The sequence below is a fragment of the Corvus kubaryi genome, unplaced genomic scaffold (genome assembly GCF_017639235.1).
Source record: "Corvus kubaryi isolate FWS band 111438036 unplaced genomic scaffold, C.kubaryi_AGA036_p1.0 split1-37296, whole genome shotgun sequence".
NCBI classification, from domain to species: Eukaryota; Metazoa; Chordata; class Aves; order Passeriformes; family Corvidae; genus Corvus; species Corvus kubaryi.
This window is the reverse complement of record NW_024582075.1, coordinates 7,866,488-7,885,472: the sequence shown is the minus strand read 5'-3', so window position 1 is coordinate 7,885,472 and position 18,985 is coordinate 7,866,488. Positions and strand designations below refer to the sequence as shown.

The 18,985-nt window shown below is 38.3% G+C and overlaps 1 long non-coding RNA gene across 9 annotated transcripts in view; it reads right to left on the bottom strand.

Moving 5' to 3' along the window:
* Positions 1-17,379, bottom strand: part of LOC121657366 — a 64,344-nt gene extending 46,965 nt beyond the window's left edge. For 2 of the 9 annotated variants that reach the window (XR_006013584.1, XR_006013590.1), the window contains exons 1-4: positions 12,823-17,377; positions 11,547-11,614; positions 9,489-9,617; positions 4,922-8,730 (exon numbers count right to left, since the gene is read on the bottom strand). This is a non-coding gene — a long non-coding RNA (uncharacterized LOC121657366). Of the gene's footprint in view, positions 1-4,921; positions 8,731-9,488; positions 9,621-11,546; positions 11,615-12,822 lie in introns of all 9 variants that reach the window. The other 7 variants (XR_006013586.1, XR_006013587.1, XR_006013589.1 and 4 more) reach the window with 7 other exon arrangements.
* Positions 17,380-18,985: the final 1,606 nt, after the last annotated feature.

Sequence of the window (18,985 nt, the reverse complement as noted above, 5' to 3'; positions counted from 1 at the left end):
CACCCTATTTCTGCATATACCTCAAAAGTGATAGCCCTAATATCAATGTCTTGTTTCTCAGTGCTGTAGAAAGTATGTGCTTGAGTGTTTTGCGCTTGGTTTTTGAGGATCTATTCATTGCCCATGTATTTGAGGTGTACATGCATATATATTCAAGTAAGAGCCAAAGTACATTCATTGATGAAACATAAATCCCACTCTATGTAGCCTATGGAAAACATCTGCAAATTTCTAATTAAACTCTTGCATTGCAACCGGGGCTAGAGACAAGGTTTTTTAAGAGTAGTGAAAAAGCAGGAGACAGAAAGGTATGGCAGAGCCATATCCTAACAAATGAAAATGTCCTAAGAGCCTGAATACAAAGTACATGCACCAGCAACTGCATTAGTACAATCCAAACTGTGCATGGTAAGAAAAGTACTCATAGTTTTTGAAGAATATCACTTTAAATACTTTGCCAACATGTGTCCACAAATGTCTCTATTTATTTTATGTACGTGATATTTGGTATTGGAGGGTCTGCACAAATTATCTTGGCAAGAAAGATTAAAAAAAAGTGGAAACTAGCTCCATAAATAATACTGACCTCCAATAAATTTTTAAGGTTTTCACCAAACAAATGGCAAAGTAAGGAAGCAGAATACAATGTTTTCGCTTCAATGCTAGAATATGAGTATATGTAAAGTGTACATTATTATTACAGAGTCTTGTGATCCTTCTCTGTGTTTCTCTTTTTAGCCATGGGATGAGGGGGTGATCACCAGTAGGAAATGAGTATTCACCATGGTATCAGATAGAGCTGGAATCTCTTATACATGAAAACCACTGTGAATAGCATGGTCTTATACCCATAATAAGAAAGGAACATTAACATTGCGATTGGGTAAAATGATACACAGATAAAAATAAAACAAGACCACTCAGTTCTTAGGAGGTATTTAAATATAATTTGATGTTTCATGTAGCTTAAGTTATCATCTTAAAATTTTTTTTTTGTCTTTCTGTCTGTTCAGTTTTTCAAAAGTTAAATTAATAGTTGGACATTTCTGAGTTGCTGCTGCTCTTTCTAAATATTCTGTGACTTACTAGTGGTAATTTATTGTCTTAGAAAGCTAGGTTACTCAGGAACTCAATACTTTGTGATGTGTGGCCTTCGTTGAAGGTTATTCTGATGGAGGAGGCACAGTACTTTCCAGAATGCGCCACACACAAACAAGTCCTAGCACAACTTATTTTAGGTCAATACATTAATACCTTTTTACTGATACCACATTTGACCTAAGACAATATTTGCTAGCACAGGAAGAGGTTGTAAAGGTTTAATCTAGAAAAATAATTATACTTGATTAAGGTACAGTTCTTTCAAAAGGTGTTAATGATATAGTCTCTTTTTTCCCCCTTCAAAGAGACAAATTATAGAGTCAATTAATCAAAGCAGAAATTGCAATCAATGACATACTTTTCTGTCAGCCTTGTTGATGTCAACAGATGTGTAGAGTGACTGCAAACCGCCAGGTGAGCCTCAGGGCAGGTTAAAGATGAGCAGCTTGCTAAGATTCCATGCATGGTTGTGGTTGTTGGAGTGATCAATTTGTCTTTGTGATTGCATCACACATAAACTTTCAGGTCAGGGCTAACCTTTCTAGTAAGAAAACCATAGGTTTAGCAACAGTGCTTGAGCACTAACTGTTCCATATGCCCTTTGGTGCCATGTTGATTTGAGGCATTCCTGACTTTAGATGCTTGAGACAAAGGATGTGATGCCCAATGAAGAAATTTACAAATTTTACTTGGAAATCCTCCCCAGCTTGTGTCAAATCAAATTTGCACTTGTCACTAACAGGGCCACAATTTTGCCATAATTGACCCTTGCAGTGTTGTATAACTTGATGTGTAGAAATAGTCAGGTTTTCACTCCATAATACATGTGCATGTGGCAAAAGATAATTTGAGCATACATTTATTAACCTTTGACTACAAGCCAGAAACACAAAAGAAGCTAGAAAGGAAACTAGTGGGTATAGTATCTCTCTTGAGACAAATCTTAGTATACCAAGCCCAGCCTAGTACTTCTCCTAAGAGTTCTTAGCACACCTAGTCTAGTTCTTTGGCAGTGAATTTTTAGGACTATTCGGGGAAACAGGATGTAGCTGCTATCTGCAGCCTAGGCTCTGTGCTGTCTCTCTCAGCTACTGTCATACGTGAAATATCACAGCCTTTTGAAACTTTTTCATGTCTTTTGGGAAAGGCATAACCATAAAACATTATAAAACTTATCTTTTTTTGACAGGGACTTCGGTTTTATACTGCTCATTGAAATATCTAGCTGTAAAAGATGTTTGGGATTCGACTCACCGAACTTTAATCGTCTAAAATGTAGTTCCTCTCATCTAGAAGTATTTATTTGCCTCCGCGGATATTAAAGGTCAGGAGATAAAGAATAGTACAGCAGAGTTGGTATCTTCACTTCAGATTCGGGATCCAACCAACTCTTCTTCATTTGAAAGAGATTTCTCATGCTGGGCAGGGCTATTGCTATGTGTTGTAGGTGTCTCGCCTTCTCTCCTTGTTTTTTTTAACTGTTAACCTTTTTCAAAGTTTGTGGTTGTAAACAGCTTAGAACAAGAGAGCAGTTTGAGGAATATGAGTCAAGGGATGGCCTAACTTCTATGCTGTATCTTGCTTCACGTAGGAGATGGGGCTTCAGGTGTCACCATGAAGCACAGATTCTTTTTGAGCTTCCATCCTTGTGCAAGAAAGTGATATTAGGTCTGGCATATAGGTTCACATGTAATTATGTGATCAGTACAGGTGAGTGGACTACTATTTTGTTGCCATATTCTCTCGTTTTCTTCAGAACCACTTTGGAAATCAAAGTGACCAAGTTTCATCTGTTGTTCAAGATTTGTTTATTCCAGACTATTTGTGTCTGCTTCCATAAATCAAAAAAGTTGTTGCCGCCACACAGGGGCCACACATTATACTCTCTGCCTCCAAAAACAAGATTGAAAAAATAATTTCACTTTTTCTAGACAGAAATTTTAAGTCATTCATTAAAAAACTGTCTGCTACAAAGTATTCAGTTACAGATATCTTCCATAATTCTTTGCTTGTGAATGTTTTAGAAGCAGAACCAGATTTTCAAAAACAGTCTAGAGGGATAAAAAATAAAAAAAGTAACCTAATTTTAAAGCATCTTGGGAAATCCTTAGCCCTGAAATGATGCCTGTCTCTGTTCTGCAGCAATTAAGATCTATACGTGTCTCCCTCAAGCTGACATCGAACCCCATCCCTTCGAAAGCATTCAGTGCTATCTTTTGCACTGATGCAGTTTTATAACCGACTCAGGGATTAGGACTGATCCTCTCATGTTTTGGGTGAATGTCTGAACTACCATTTTATGCAAAGCCTGGCAGTATTTCTAAGCCATACCACCCAGCTTTGTTTTTCTCTTACTTTCTCTCCCAGCTCAAAAAAATGTGCTCTCAGAGAGATTAAACAGGTCCAGGACAAAGATGGAAAAGACACATATAAAGATGATTGTAAGCCTGGATCCCAGAACTGCTCGTGAACCTGCTCACAAGTCTTACACCCACAGCAAAATTAACAAATTGCACTGGTGGGAATGTATTTGTTCCTACTGTGGCACAATTTGCTGAAATTTTAGTACTGGAGACATCTAACCAGTTGTATACACTTACACGTACATTAATGAAGGAGGATAGATAAAGAACCAGGCTGTAAATCAGTGGCAGAGTTTGAGTGATCTATCTCACAGTAACATTGGCCACCTCTGCCAGCAGGATCCAAGTAGGGCCATCCACCCCGGATGCTCACCTCAGGTAAATCTCACTGCTTTGGGGGTGAAGGAAAGGAAGCAAAGGGTAAAGGTTCTTTTTCCACAGTCCCACAGCTTTGCTTTAGATGACAACTGTGGGAAACTGTCAAAACTGTCCTATCAATATTTACAAAATCCTGTGTCCACAGCAATAGAGATATCTATCTAACTGTACATATGAGAAGATCTGTCTCATTCATTTCAGTCAATTTTTTTAATGTTCACATGGGAAAATGCAAGGAAGGATGGAGTCTAAGTAGCTAAAATATTAGAAAATTGTAAAACATGAGGATGTTGTCCTGAAAGTTTCTGACTTACTCACTGTGGTAAATTGTATCTGCATGGGGTATTTTCCTTTTTTCTCAGATTATTCAGTGTAGCACTTCTATTGGCATTAACAATACCATACAAGCTAAAAGACAACTTGTGGGCAAACAGCAAAGCCCCTCTTTTCTCATACGCTTGCAGAGATCTGCTTGAGATTTTGCTGCCTTTTTTTCTGACAGCTTGTGTCTTTGCTGGTGTCAAGCAAGGGACACCACAAGTATTATTAAAAACTCAGCCACACCAACACCTTTAAAGCAAAGGCATGGTTACACTATTGCTTATTTAACGAGTAGCTTGCTAATGCTTTTATTTGTCAAGCTCAGGCCACAGGACAGGTGTGCTTTTTTTGTACAAGAAGTCAATGTCTGTCTACAATAGCATGTATTTCACACACACACATAGACACATACGTGCACACTAAAAAAAACCAGCACAAATCTAGGCTCAGTAACAACAAAAAGTTAATTTTGGAAGTACCACAAGAATTTCAAACTTAGTTTCTTCATTCATTTCATTCTACTCAACTCATCCACAGCACAGCCCCTACTCAAAGGAGATTCCACCAGAAGTGAAATCAGCTTGCACACATTTTCCTGAGTTCAGAAGCAACCAGAACTACACTTGCCCCTGACAGAAGTAAGGCTGACACCAGCTCAGTGCACCAGCACTCACTGTATTCATCAGAGTGAAAATCCAAGTACTTTTTAAAGCTTTATTTGTGGCAAAGGGATCATTCTTCACATCAGCATTTCTTACCTACAAGGTTAAGCAGTAGGTGAGTTTCACTCCTCAGATGAGGTACTCCGACTTCCAAAATGCTTATTTGCTTTCTCTGACTGATTCTTCCAACTTCAGATTTGCTCAGTGAAAATAATGGACAGAGATCTGAAATGGTGTAATTGCTTGATATGTCCGTGCTAGCTCTTTAAAGTGCTGTGCAGCTGCTGATGTATGTTTGTGCTGGCACTGTGGAGTGGAGTCCTGGGAATAAGGAATCTGATTTCGGAGAAATTAGACCCAGCTTCAAACATGTGAGTAACTCTCCCCAGCTGACAGAACTTTTACTGAAGGAAAACAATAATGAAGTAAGAAGCACACCAGCAATATCTTATATTACTCCTCTGCAATCCTTTTCAAAACTTTCTTCTCATTTATCTGATTATGCATTCTGTTTCTAAAATCTCCCTTTTGGTGATTTTACCTTTTTGTTAGTTTAGGTACATGATTGTAGATTTCAGTGTGAGACCGTGCTACGTCAAAGCACGTTATATTCATTTTTAAAGCAGGGGAGGGGAGGAGGCAGGGTGGGGAAGGAAACGTCCTGTAATTGAAAAAATTCTTGAAGGTCTGTCCAAAATGGGAAACCTATTTGTGGTTTATTAGGAAAAAAATTTTAATATAGTTTAAGGGGTTATTGACCTTTAATAATTAGGTAGCCAATAGGTTTTTTTCTCTAATGCTATGGTATTTACATAATACAGTTAATCTAGTTTGACCATGTTTGGCCTGAAAGGAGCTGGTTGAAGTGAAACTTTGGCCACTGAAGTATGTGCTCAGAGATTCAAGAAAAGACCGAAAATTGCAGAGTGCAAGAGGTTATGCTGAAAAGTTATGTGCTTTACAGTTTACTTTTCAAACAAAGAAGATGAAAAGAAGCAGTCCACCTTCCATTCCACCTAATACCAGTTTCATGGTTTGTTTTCAGAAGAGCAGGTCCAGATTCTCACAGTTGTAGATCTAGTCACTCCTGTGGTAAAAATTCCAGGACTGAACTAAATCCATATACATACACCAGTTAAGTCATTCCAATTTACACCAGCTAAAGATCTGTTTATGAACAGACTTCCCAATGCATGTTATTGATACATGATAAGATCTCTGCCTTTCACTTGTGGAAGATTTTTCTTTTTTCTCTGAATTTTCCAAGCACAGATTCCTGACATTAATAGGTTGGGAAGGTTCTGTGAAAGTTGTTCTTTGAGCAGGAAGAGAGCAGCACCAGCTTGTTTAGTTATTCTGAGTGTATGATGGATGAAATGTCAGAAATAATTCCACAGGCTGCTGATGTCTAATCCCAGAGAACGAATGCCTGCATTTGAAATTCCACTGAAGGTTTAATTTGCCCAAATGAATCCCTGTTGCAATATCCTTTGTTACTTTTGCAAACAGTAATAAAGTAATGTGACAAATTATAAACGAAGAGTAAAGGAACTCTGAAATTATTAAATATCATTCACAGCTGATTTTAGCTGATAAATTTATATTGGTAGAACAAGCTTTCTTTAGTGCTGAACACTTAAGGCAGTGAACACCTTTGGACTGCAAAAACTTTAGTAGTACCTGAGGACACAAGGACAGTCAGGAATCCAGTGTTCGATGCTCAACTCTTTGTGGTGGATATAACTACAGTAAAACTATTTCTCTGAATTTGACAATGTGAGATAGCAGGTCTGGTAGCAAGGCAAGACCTTTCTATGTTTTCATAACAGTAAAACAATATATTCAGCAGCAAACAGAAAACCAGTTGGTTTTCTCACCCCTAGGGTCACATTAAGGGGCTACAAGGGCAGCCTTCCTCAGGAATGAGAAAATTTAGATGGCCCAAGAGACCAGCAAAAAAGAGATCAGAGAGGAAAAGACTATATAAATTCAAATGAAATTCTGATTTGACATTTACTACAGACAGTAAATAACTGTTGACTTAATATAATGTGAGAGTTATTCTTCTCTTAACTTCTGTGGCCTCCCAACACTAAAACCAGTTATAAAACCTTTGTAGTTATTTTAAGATCTGCCTGTACTTATTAATTTCTAAATAAGTCCAGGAAGAGAAGGAAGAAGAGCCCAATCCTGAAATGCTCTCTGATTTTCCCAGATTTTCATTGTGCGCCTAATAACAGAGTGCAGGGGAAAGGTTTATCCCCAGCCTGCACGAAAGGGCACATAGAGAATTTGATAGCTGTCCACCTCTCCCACTGCATTATTGGTATACTGCAAAGCTATTCTGCAAAGACCTTTGCTGTCAGTTCACTCCTGTTGCAAGTAAGAGTACACTTATAATGGAAAATCACATCCTCACTGTTGTGGATTTCTTCTTATGGAAAAGGCTCCAACATTTCATTCCTAGCTGGGTGGTCAGATTATGCTTCTCCCTCTATTTACCAGGGCTGAATTTTAATTATAGTGTAAAAATGCTAATATAAGAAGTATAAATATCACCTAACTTTGTAAAATCACTGTTCCATCTAAGCAATAAAACAGCTGCTCCCCTGGAACAGAAATAATGCAGAGGAGTATACTATATTGTAGCTGGCTTCTTTTATTGTCTTTTTTGTTTTTTTCAGTAAGGTAGATAAGTACAGACCCTGGATGAAAAGACAAGTGCTTCACAAGGTCCTCGACTAGACAGAGGTACACAGGTTTCAATTGGTATTAAGAGGTAAGCTATTCTATAAAAGGGTTTGAGATAATATTCTACCTATTGCAGCTTATGGATATTTTCATTATGCATATAGATGTCTAATCCTTTCTGGATTAGACTACTAATCTCTTGGCCTAAGTTATACCTAGTAGAAATTAGTTCAACAGGTTAATTGCAGCTTTTGTTTAAAAAAGAGAGAGAGAGAAAAGGAAAAGAAAAGCTTCCTTTGGTTACATTTTTTTCCTCCTTTCTTCTTCATTATTTTCTTGATTGGATAAACAAAGAACCTGTTTTACCTTCTCAGTACAATTCATTATCTCAAATAGTGCTATTTTATATTCCTTCTTACTCATTTTTGTCAATTGAATAGTCCCAATCTCTTCAATTTCTATTCAACAAAAACATGTGTTCCTTACTTTTTTTACAAGGCACAGTCTATGTTGTGTGGGTCAGCAGAAAGTGGCAAAACCGTGTCACTCTGTCATCCCAAGACTGTGTATGCTTACATGAAGGAGTCTTTAAATAAACAGAAATGATCCTGGGAGCAGAGAGTGCAACTGAAAGGATCCTCTGACCCCTGAAGCCATGAGCTCCCTTTCATCTTCGCTCACTGGCTCCTCGGTGAATACTGAATCCTCCCGTTGACTAGAGCCTTTTCTCTAAAGGGCAGGAAACATGGGTCTGAGCAGAAGGGGAAATGGGACCCACGTGTCCCTCTTCCTCTGTGACAGCTCTGACAATAGGGCTATTACACTGCAAGAAGAGGGCAGTCACTATCACTTTCTATGTCCACTTTCCAAAATATTTTAACAGAAAACAGTTTTCCCCTTCTCAGTTTGATGAGAAACAAACAAAAAAAAAATCCTGTAAGACCTACACTCATGAGGTCTAGTGTTTGTCTACTGAGTGAATAGATGCTTCTGTCTGCTGTTTTGAACATGTTTTGAGATGCAGGGTAGGAAACGTAAACTGCTCATTCAGTATTGTGGATTGCATGGTGGAGTCACCTGCATGATATCAGCTTTCGAGGCACTTCAGTCCAGGATCACCTTGGTGTCTTCAGAAGTCAGCGACCCAGAGCCTGCCTTTCTTACACAGTGATGAGCTGATTTGTCCTCTTCACCAGCAGAAAAAGGAGTCTAGACTGCCAAACATTTTGAAGGTTAAAATTGCATAAAATCCAATCATTCTGTAGTTTTCAAGGCAGTAGGGCCAACTGAAGCTTCAAAATCAGATTTGAGACCCTAGCAAGGAAATACAGACCTGATTTTCCATTTTTACATTATTGTTATGATGCAATTTGGGAACCACAAGAATGGTTTTTAACCTGAGCATCTTCAGCTCATACTAGAATTTCTGTTGTTAGCTTTGCCTAATGGTATTGCACTTCAACATGATATAAGACATACTTGTTCATTTGTTGGGCATGTAGAGTTCAGTTGTAACTACTTGTAGTACTCCAAGATTAATTGCTAAACCTTATGGCAAAGTTTCTTTGCATCAGTGGATGTAGAGATACAGAATGCCTCATTCTTTGCTGCTGAGGTCATCAGTCATGACAGCAATTTTACTGAGAACATGTAAAATGAGAGGAACTTCCCAAGCCATATCAAAACACTGCCACATCAAGAATTATTTGGAGTTCCCAAAACAGCTTCCTCGCAAGAATAACTCTACAAATACAAAGATAATTGGATTTAGTTGAGTAGTTATTCAGCTTTGCTGAGTTTTGCTGAGCTCCAATTCCCTTTTCTGATTTTAACTGTGCTTTTAGTTGGACTTACTGCATGTTTAAAAGAGTTAATTGCTCTGTGTCCTCACCTGATGGGGAAGACCAAGACCATACTACAGTTCGATTCCATTTGGAGGAATTGTGTTGTGACACCTGAGGAGCAGGTTTACCTTTGTATGTGCTATTGATAACACAGATGGGCAAGGCTGGAGGCTGCAGACTGCTCCCCTTTTTCAGTCCTAAGGCATGTTGGTCTTGGGATCTGTGTAAACAATCTGTGAATCATGATCTATGTTGCTCTGCTTGAAAAACAAAACAGATTTTTTTGTTCAATGAAGGAGAATTTTAGCAAATTCAATGTTTACAACACTAAACATCTCAATTACCTCTTTTTTTATTAATGACCTTTTTCAACACGGTGGAACCCCTTTCACAGTAATCACTATCAATAAGGCACATTATGAGAAAAGGTGTGAGGTAATAAGGGTTAGATAGTTTGTTCTCTGCGTGCAGTGGGTTGTAAACTCCCACATCTCCTAAGTCTTCAAGTTCCTTGCAAATGCTAAATAACTCACTCTTCTCCCCACCTCAGAAAGGCACATCCCTTAAGGCTTTAACTACAATCAGGCCTGGAAGCTTAGCTACACTGAGGCTTTCACACCACAATCTAGATAAGTTCCTCCCAGGCTGATATCAGCAAGTGATTCTCAAGCATCCCCCTTATGGGAAGGGAAGCACTATACTTTCTCAAGAATACAGCCAGCATATGTGACAGAGACAGAAACATAACTTGTAGAGCACTTGAATCCCATCCTTGCACTCAGGTCTTAATGCTTTCAAGAAATGTTAAAAATGTCACTAAAGTTTTAACTTAGCAAGCTTCGTTACTTTCTAATGGTGCCATCTCTGTGAATTACACTATAAGTACTGCAATAATCACTTGCAAAGTTTACAAGCATATTATCTTTATTTTTATCATAATTACTCTCAAATCTCAACTAGCCTGGATAACATAATCTACTACAGAATGCTTTCTAATGGAACATGTGTGCCAGAGCGGAAAATGTTCCTGTGGCAGCAGAGAGCTGTGGGTTTTTGTGAAGACCATGATTGCAAATTAATCCTGTGAGTACCCCTGATATAACATACAGATCCAGAAGAACAAATAAATCTCATGTAGCTGACAAGCACTGCATTAAAGATCCTGACGATGGCAGCTGTCAGTGCCCCTTTCTGCTGATGACCAGAAAGGACCAAGCCAGGCAGGGAACCTGTGGGCATCTTAAAGTAGGGATAGCCACCTGCCCATAGTTTCACATGGAGCAGCTGGTCTGCTCCAGTCATCCTTGGGAAGCGTTATATATCTCCAAGGGATTGTTAATGAGGCATTTCAGATTCTGTAAGACCCACAAAGTCAAAATATGCTGTCCGGTTATCCCACTAAAGGCATAGCCTAGCTTGACCCAAAAACTGAAGTCAAATCCTTTCATGTTCTGTCCCTGATATATTCCGTTTCTTTGCACTAAAAAATGAACTAGAAAGAGATGCAAATTTTTACGGCACTAAGCATTTCTTTCATTTTCTTTCCATGTCTTACTACTCAATATAAGCACAACATACACTGTTAGGTGGGCCCATTAATTGCAGTATCTCACTAGACCTTTAAAATGAAAGCTACTGCCTCTGGTGGTTTAGGTGGAACAGAGATATATAACCTCCTAAAATATCTGTAGTAGCCCCAAGTTAACACCCAGTATTTTTTAATCCTTTTAGTTATATTAATACTCCTTTTTTTTTCTGGAATGGAGTTTGCCAATATAATTTGCAATTATTACTTTGCATAATAAATTCATGATTTTGAGCTTCTGACTCTGAAAAGCAAATCACTCTGAATATATTATCCATGGGAAATGGATTTGTTTGTGTGTTTCATCCAGATATATATACAAAATATTCCTCCTCCTGGGGTAGAAGAGAAAGGTGGGATAGATTTTTATAAAAGGAGGATTGAGACAATGTTTATAATAAAATCCTGCCTAAGCAAAACTCTTGTAGTAACAAATCTCCTGGCAGAAGGCCTGTCAGTAGACTGTCTCCTAGACCTTAGCCTGAACAGCAACCAGGGACTCTGCAGAACAAGCCCAATGTGGCTTACCACCTTTCCCCTCCAACCCTTCGCCCCACTCAGGACCTTGTGCCAGAGTGCTTCCCCAACCTCTTACAAATACCTTGTTTACTCCTCTGCAATGCTTTGAAGAATGGGTCCAGGTTGCCTAACCCCATCTTGTCACTTTTCCTGCACGCAAGTGAAAAACAAGGAAAGTTAGCAATAGCACCACGCTGCTACATTGTCAGTCCACACTTAATTCACTGCCTACCATAAACACTGTCTTGAGTTTTAATGTGTAAAAGCGTGGTTAAGCCAGCACTGCTGAATCTTGCATTAATCAGCTATGTGTGATGTAGAAATGGATGGGGATTTTTCCTGTTTACCTCAGTGTCATGAGTTAACTTCAGTAGCTGTGCTTTCCTTTATTCTTCCTAGTGTTCAAAACTGTGCCATCAGCTTCGTGCAATTTTTTTCCTTATTAGTTCAGTTCCCAGGCTGACAGTTTTTATCTGCTATAATTTTCATTTAGGCTAACAGCTTACTTGTTGGGCTGTTCATTTGAGTAAATAGCCATGAGGATTTGCCGAGAATGTCAGCCAGGAGGCAATTTCTTGATAGTGTTTGCTGCTGCTGTTGTTTCAGAAAAAGAATATTACAATAATTAGAAACAGTGAGCCAGTGTGCATGCTTTCATGGTCAGATACCATTTCTTTCATGTTAACATGAAACCACATGATGACTTTTATGGTGTATTGACATATTCTGAGAGTTGTATCCTGCACCAATTTGCAGGTCATGTTATTTCATTTACTTAACTGCTGTTGTGCAGAGTGAAAATTGATGAAGAATTTGACCTTTTTATCTCTATATGCATTTCTCAAGCAGCCTTAGAAATCCTTCCTATTTCTGTTCTAATTCCATCACTTATTAAATGCTCATATTTGGAGGTATAATCTGACTTGGTAAAATTATTCATGTGTCTTTTACTCCCATTGATACTTTTGGCATGGCAAATGGGCAGATCAGAGTACAACAATATCAAGCTGCACACAATGTTAATTTGCCTCTGTGCAGACCAATGACTGCATGTGAATATAGTATTCAGTAACGCATGAGGAAATGTTTTTATTAGGCTTTTTTTTTTTGAGGCACAAAGGGCTACAGTAACTTTTTCTTTTTTTTTTCCTTGAGAAATAAGACTGCCACTTCCATATGCAATATTAAAATGCTACTACTCCCATATCTTTCACTTATGTAGTCAATGCTGAGATCTCAGCCAAGGGCACAGCCTAGGCATTTGCATGTCAAGATGAAAATAATCCATTTTGATCCTCTATAGAAAATGAGGAATAGAGGAAGAATAAAAATAGAGGAAGAAGCTCAGAAAACATTACCCATCTCTCTCTGCCATTGGAGTCTTGAGGGAATAGCATTCCAGAGAGGGGTGTGATGCTGCAGTGCTGCACTGCCTGAAATGCTGGGAACCACACGAAGAGGAATTCAAACACAACAGAAGTTATACTGACGAAAACTGCATCTGTGTTAATCAGAAGACAAAAAAAAAGGACAAAAAAAGGACGACAGAAATAAAGGTTGACTTCATCCCATCCCGTGGTAGCACGTAAATGAGATGTCTAAACTAGAGATGTTTTGACCATAGTTGCTCAGTGGAGAGAGAGAGAACACTGAGATATTTCATACCAGTAGGTGTGTCAAATTAAAACTAAGATAGATTAAGCAGATACTAAAAATATCAATTTTTATGTAGATTTGCAGCTAGGTACGCACTGTTGTGTTTGGCCACCAAATCTGTGTTTTTAGAATTCATTATGTAGCTGGCACTGACCTGGCTGGGCATTGTGATTCTCAAATCAAGAAGCGTGTGCCTATCTTTTTGTTCTGGAGACAGATGTGTTCTTCAATTCAGAAAACCTTTATAGAGCAGGGAGGACCATGGTCCTCTGTGCAGTTCTGCAGAGGCACAGGCAGTCAGCTTGCATTGTGCATGTGTGACAGGTTGGGCTTCTCCCAAGAGCTGCATTATATGGTGGGCTGTGGAGTGCAACACATGCCTTTTCTCCATCCACATGCTCACCTGTGCATCTGCATTTTCCTCTTTGCAGTTGGAGGAGTAACTTCACCTTCATCTAAATACAGTAGATGCCTTATTGCGGCCTTTGGCTGAGCCAGGGTGAAAGGACAATCCCATTTTGCCCCTGCACCACTCTCTGAGCTGGTTTACCCAGGGCTTCCCTCAAGACTCAGCACCCACTCTGGATTCCGCAGCCATTAACTGATGTTAACTTACAACTCCTTGTAAGTGATAGGCACAGGTTACAACATATACAAAGGCCAGCTTACAGGAACACAGAGAATAAAGCCGTAAAGAGAAAAACACTGATCAAATAAGTCAAAACCTCGTTTTGTACTGTCTCGTGTCTCCTCAGACCATCAGTCTTTCAAGATGAGACCCTGCTATGCTTACACATCTGCAAACATTAACAATCACAGTTTTAAACTTAGTCTTTTGAGTATCTATAAAGCACTGGTTAAAATGCTCCCACACAACTCATTCCCACACAAACATTCAGCTTGCAATACAGTGTGCTCCTTCCACTTTCTTAGATCCTGAGGAAATTAAAAGCTCCACTGGACTGAAAAGCAAGAAAAATTAAGAAAAGGCCTGGAATTTGAAAAAGCAAGTAATATGAAATAAAATTGTGGAAAATAATGTGCAAGAAATCCATAGACTTAGGAAGAAATCTGTTACAGACTAAGTTTTAATGGGGTAGCAACACTGATGAACAGATACTGGGATTTATGTTTCCCATTATTCTTTGGTTGTAATCCTCCTCATTTTAAATGTGCTCTTTATTTATTGCTCGAACCTTCAGAGCCAACATACCCAGTCTGTAGGACTGAAATATGGGAGCCAGGAAAATTGTATACTTTCTGTCTCTCATTATGCCCCTGTTAATCCTCCTCAGGATTTCTTCCTACTGAACTCTCATTTTTTTCTCTTACTCTTCTCCAGAGCAGAACTCCTCCCAAGCTCTTCTTCCTCAGCTCACCTAAGAGTTATCCAGGGTCCTTGTTAAGACTGAGATCTTTTCTGCAGCAAATTCCTTTTTAACTCTCCTGGATACTGGGTAGGAGGCAAAGACTCAAAATCTGCAAAAATAATATGTGCTAAAATTTGTGGAAGGAATAAAATTAATGCATATGCCATGGCACTACCCTGTACTACTTCCCATCTGGGAGGAAAGAAATAGGCATTTCAGCTCAATAATATGCATGGTTTTCCCATTAGATTCCAAAATCTCTTAATGTAGATACACATCATTTTTTGGATATCAACAAACCAGTTGAAGTATTATTTATACTCAAGGCTAGAATGATTGCCATGAGAATAATTGTGTAAAAGCTGGAATAGGAAAACAAAATTAACATTGCTGAATGGTATTCAGGCCTCAGTGATTTGGCAAACTTAGAAAAGTTCACATGTCAGTTAAATGACAGATATGAGCCATTGCAAAAAATATAGTGGTATTTCTCGAAAATATCTGATAGAGTAAAGGTTAATGTTATTAACATTCTGCTTGGTATGTAGTTGGTGTGAATGCAATATGTTCTTTTCGATTTCTGTTTCCAAATATCAATGATAACTTAATTTTTTTATTAGTAGTGTTTAAGGATGTATTGATTTTGGGTTTTTGTTTATAAAAATAATTAAAGCTGTTAAGGTTGAAAGAAAGAGGTACATATTAAATCCCAACCTACATAACTCAACCTGCAATAATAATGCCTCCATCAGTCATTACAGTATTTTATTATTCTTGGTTAAATTCAAATTCATTTTATGCTTTTCTCTTTGGGGTCCAAGAGCTGATTTTTTGCACACAGCCTTTCCCCAGCTTCATTGGGATGTATAATGTGTTAGATTTCTCTTTATGCCCTGAATCAGTACAAAACTTCGGAAACTAGCAAGCATTCCAAAGAAAGAGGCAGCACATACCAAGTGTAAGGAATCCATATGCAAGCAGTATACATGTGATAGCCAACCTGTTTGTCATGTGAGTTAGCTGGTCCTTAACAGACTGCCTGTGTCAATCTTTTGAACAAAGGCACACTCCCTCCATCATCCTTTTGTGGTAGCTTAAGTTCTGCACCCTGCTTTTCATTTGCTTTCCTTCTTTCTTTTCCCTTGTCTGTTTCACAAGTATTGGTTTCCTCTCACATGCCCAGAACGAAACTACAAAGGGTGACGTAAATTTCATAAGTACAGATGATTCCAGAAGCTACTCCATCATGGAAGTGTCTCTGGTTACTCATTTACTCTGTTTTCCAGATAGGTTAGAGACATGCTCCTGCTACAAGTGATGAGGTGGGAACGTCCCATGCAAAGCCTTGTGAATGGTGAGGGTCTGGGAGATGGCCACAAAGAAGAAAACGGGGCATTTAACTCCCAACCAGTATTTCAGAGCGATACGTAAAATAACCTAGAAAAAATGCATGCTATGCTGACAAATAGTAGTAACAAACAAATGTCAGATCAGAAGGGTGGCCCACACTTGACATATTAAAAAAAAGGCAACAAAACCATTGCCACTCCATGCACTGCTTAGGACAATGATCCCAACCGGTGTGACCCAGGCATGCTGGAGGCTGATCTGAAGTGCATATCAGTGGATACAGAGCTGTCAGGTGTGGTACCTTTTGAGCAGACTTTTCTGTGTCCGTTCTTGTTGCGTACCTTTGCCTGACAATGACTAACATGTAGCCTTTTGATAGCTAGCAGGCACTTTTTACCTTTCATGTTCAACCACACGATAGTAGGTGCCATTGCAAACTGTTTCTGCAAAAGAGAAGACATGTGACCTAAAAGTAAGTGAATTTTCTATTCAAACCATTCATTCAGTTTTTGACCCCACATCTCCTCCATTCTGACCATTCTCTTAATCCACTTGATTTTAAAACTATGCAGGGTTTGATTTCAGTCATTTCTCACCCTTTAAATCTCATTTCTTATCCCCTAACTCAATTAACACAGCTTAGTTAAAATTGTTACAAACATCTTTTTTGGTATTATCCTCTTAATCATAATTTTAAAGTGAACGGAATATTTAATAATCTGTACTCATGATGTAATCAGAAATTTTAAAAATCCTATGAAAGCTATTTAATAATATTCTAAACTAATCAGCATTTAATTAAGGTTCTTAGAAGACTAGAAATTAGATAGAAAGATGAATAAAGAAGAAATCCGAAGTCTCTAACCATTGTTTGTAAAATGAATGACCACATTAAGGCCTTCCAAAACTTAAGTGGTAATACATCTTTTCTCCCAAAAGATCCTGCTTTAGAGTTGTGCTTCTGTGTTTCAGAAGGGAGAGGGAGGGGATTGAGATCTTTGAAATTGTTCTATAAATAATGTCAACGCACTGAATATCAGCCCATCCCTTTACTGTAACTAAAATAAGCACACAAACGCTAGGCTAACCTCCCTAACCAGCAGAAAATCCTTTCCTCCCCACAAAACTCTGACCTGTGGCAGTGTTGTTGCACAGAACCCAATGCAGGAATATGCATTGTTTCAGCACACATACCAGAGGACCCAAAAATAATTGTGTATTTGCATATAATGCATATAATGAATACACAAATTGGTGTACCCTATCCCTCAGACCCAACAATTTATCATTCATACCAGCCCATATCACCACACATGGGAGCTGGCTCTGCTGACAGGGACATAAATATCCAGGAACCACCACACCCCGAAAACCCAAACCAACACTATTGACTACATCTGCCATGCAGATTCCAGGCAAAAATGCTCTTCATAGTGGTTTTCTGCTCGGACATTCACTTGCACAGATTTTGAGCAGTCTTTTTTTTTGTTGTTTGGTTTGGTTTGGTTTGGTTTGGTTTGGTTTTCCCTGTAGTGATTCGAAGGTGAAATGCACCTCTCACTAAACCTATTCCAGAGGGATTTGTGATCTGATTGTGCATTTGTTCTACAAATGAGTCCTACCCTAACCTGCCAGTCATTCCCCTTGCATAATTTCCACAAAAGCCTGAGGGACTTTTTCATGCAAGAGGACTTGAGGGTCAAGCACACTTTAGAAGAGATTCTTCTTTTTTTCCTTTTTTGTGTTTCAAAGTAAACTTAAACAGCTTTAAAGCTGTTCAGTATCCCCAAGCTGAGATCAGAGCCAGGCACAAAAGGGCAAATTGCAGCCCAGGTTTTCAGTGTCTGAGGCTTGTTTTCAACAAGTAAAGGGACCACTCACTGCTCTTAAACCCAACACCAATTTTCACTGAGATCGGTATGCCTGGATTGAGGGTGTGAGGCTCTTAAAATAATTTCAGCAAAGTCAAATATTCAAAAGCTGTGTCATCACAGCAGATTGCACTCTGAGAATAGCAGGAAGGAATTACATTGCACACTGTTAAAATGTTAGCAACCACATTTCACTTTTGAAAAGCCAATTTATTTGTCCTGAAATAAAGAGTTGATTATATCTCTTATTACTGTTACAAGAACTTGATATATCACTAAGTGGAAGAGTTACAACATGTACCAGCTCTCAACCAGGAAAAATGAACCTGATTCATAATTCACTTTGAGAATGTCTAGTTAGTCAATCAAATGATTTGTAATCATAAAGGCTGCCAGGAATTGAATGAATAATGGACTGTACTAAAATCCTCAGATTTTCTAGTATTCTTATCTCATTATGTGAATTCTATTGCTATTTCTGATAGTTATCTCTCTTTCAGCAGAATAAATTAAACTATTCATAAGTACTGAAAAGAATATATTTGGCTATTTAATGCATATAATGAATACACAAATTGAGTGACCACTAAATGTAACAACTGAATGTGAGGTTTTTCTCCACAGAAGTTAAATCTTTAGGAAGTGAAGCTTGAGTGGAAAAAAAAGGCCTTTCCCTTCCCATCCCCCCACAATTTTCCTCTTGAAAGGATTTTTGGAGTAATCAATCCTAGCATATATCATATTGTTACAGTACAATTTCCCAAGTTGTTTTATAACCATGGAAATTACATAATTCATATAGCATGGCATTTGTTAAAGAATAACTGCTTTACCCTCTCTCTGTAGCTGAGAAGCATCTTTTACATTGTATGATTATTTAATAAGGTATGACATCCAAATCGGTATTTTTACCAGTAGTCTGGCAGAATCAGATAGATAGTTGTAGACAGAGATGGAAACAAGAAACAACCACCTTAAATATGAAATAGTGCTGACGTTGTAGTTTAATATGTGTTAATCATATTCAGAAGTGCAGGATTTTAATGTTTAGTTCCTTTTCCAAGCTTTTGCTGCAAAGCTTCTGAGCCATACAGCTAGCGTTACGCAGGAAGTCCCTTAATTGCAGTTTCTGTTATATGGAAATTTTAACTTGTTGTTTGCTATACTATTCATTGCTATCTCATGCATTTCTAAATATATGTTTTCAATATCCCGACAAATGAATCAGGCAATTTTTTAAGTGATTGGTGCACCCATGCTGAGAGATGCTTTAT